This window comes from Prunus dulcis, chromosome 1, assembly GCF_902201215.1.
Source record: "Prunus dulcis chromosome 1, ALMONDv2, whole genome shotgun sequence".
NCBI classification, from domain to species: Eukaryota; Viridiplantae; Streptophyta; class Magnoliopsida; order Rosales; family Rosaceae; genus Prunus; species Prunus dulcis.
In genome coordinates this window covers 5,945,784-5,947,846 of record NC_047650.1, presented here as the reverse complement: position 1 = coordinate 5,947,846, position 2,063 = coordinate 5,945,784, and the positions used below count along the sequence as shown (strand labels likewise).

General features: G+C 30.4%; 1 long non-coding RNA gene across 1 annotated transcript; it reads right to left on the bottom strand.

Moving 5' to 3' along the window:
• Positions 1-274: 274 nt before the first annotated feature.
• LOC117620877 lies at positions 275-1,646 on the bottom strand. The gene is made up of 3 exons (XR_004584873.1): positions 1,505-1,646; positions 1,252-1,415; positions 275-535 (listed from the first exon to the last, which is right to left on the bottom strand). It is a non-coding gene; the product is annotated as an uncharacterized LOC117620877 (long non-coding RNA).
• Between the last annotated feature and the right edge of the window lie 417 nt (positions 1,647-2,063).

Genomic DNA, 2,063 nt, shown 5'->3' with positions numbered 1-2,063 from the left:
CTACAGAGTCCATCACCACCACCTGACAGATACATAAGTGTTAATAAACTTCGTATATGCTAGCATAATGATCAAAAGAACATATCTAGGGAGCAATCACTCTGTTAAAAAGTGTTCATTTGCCTATAATAATCTACAAAATTCCAGGAAAATTAAAAGTCAAATACTGATGAGGAATGTCTTTCGGGTGGGCTTGGAGTAGCAAATACTAGCAGGAAAGCCCGCGCGATGCTGCGGGTTTTGAAATTGCGTAGACAAAGTTAGACTGTTTATATATACAATGAGATTTAATTTATAATATTATGTTTAACTAAAAGAGTGTAAGTTGAAAAAAAGCATGTAATAACATATTTTACAGGCTACTTGTTATGTTAAAATACTACACTTGTTTGTATATACATCGAGATGTTTATAGTAGGAAGTAGGCATCAAAATAGCAAAATTTGGATAGTTTTGTACAGCATGCTATTTAATTGGGCGAGCTTTGTTTTGCACTTTCTTCATGATTTTTTTCTCTTTGATGGAGGTCTTGACCCTGTTATAAAAAAAAGTGAGAAAATAGTAAATGTTAATATTGATGAATGGGGAAAATTGACTTAGGACAATAATCATAAACATTTAATTATGTATAAACAGGAATAATATAATTTATCAATTTAATAAGAAAGTTATAAATAGTTTTCCAATCTAGGAAATACAAAGTTACAAAATTAAGAGAACTAATGAGCAAGCTGTAGATGGTTTTCTAATTGAAGTAATACAAAGTAAACATATTTTAAATTTTGTGTTTATCTAAAGGAAAAGTTGAAGAGAGGCAAAATAATTATGGTTGAATAATTTGAAGAAAAATTGGAAAAAAGGGTGTAAATATAATGTTTAGGTTTTTAATTCTCTTATGTATTAGGAATATATGACTTTTTTGCTGTTATTTAGAGCAAAAATTATTTAAGGGTTTGACATTTCTGTTAAAAAACGGGCAGAACCTACCCTGAAAAATGGACATTTTCCCAAAAAAATTTACCTGTAAATATGACAATTTAATAGTATTTCCAAACATTCAACATGCAAAAATTTGATTTATTGTTAATCCAATAGTGGTTAAATGGTTTTTTGACCTATATAATAAGTAGAGAGAATCTTATAATATATTAAAACAAAGCATCAATCAGAATATGACAGAATGTATGAATAATTGAATATTATGGATGTAATATGTATTTAAATGAGATGAGTGAATTAGAGAATACAAACTCTATTTTTGGGGTAGAAGTGCTGGTTGGCAAATTCTCCATGCTTGATTTTTTTTCTTTAAGCCAATGATTGGTAAATCAGAATCTGATACAATTTCCTCCATGCTTTTTGTTGTGACCATTTTTTCAGATTCGGTTTCGGTTTGAACATGACTTAAAGAAATGCTAGATGGAAAAGAAAGAAATATATTGGTAAATGTTAGAATATGTGTAAATATTGATATAAAGGAGTTAATTATTATATCAATTCTAACCTTTTTGGTTTTTTTGATGGACGAAAGGTGAATAGAGCTCTTTTGACAGCGTCTTTGTATCTTTTTTTTGAAATTGGAGTAACTTCTGTTATAGAAGCATCAGCTGAGCTTGTGGAAGATGCACTTGGAATTTGCTTTGAGAGAAGTGGGGTAATGGGTGGAACCATTTGGGCGCCAATGTTTTCTGTATCATGTGCAGCCAAACTTTTGTAAGATGATTGCGGTGTTGGTTCAATAAGTGGCATTGTGTCATCGAAGATTGCTTGAATGAGTAGATCATTTCTGTTGAAATCACTTCTCATGCTTCCAAATCGAAGTTGAAAATTTTTAACTTGTCCTCTTGTTTGCAGAATTGCATCTGGTAATTGTTGTTGGTCGGTAAAACCTCTTTGAACAGCCAATTCATTGCAAGAAATTTTAAACAACTGTTCTGCTGGTCTTCCAATTATGATTGCATTGGTTTCATCAGTTGAATCTTCAAGCACCAAGCTTACTTTGAACCTGTATGTAAAATTTATGTAATGTTTTAATAATTTAAAATATTTGTGTTTAAATTATG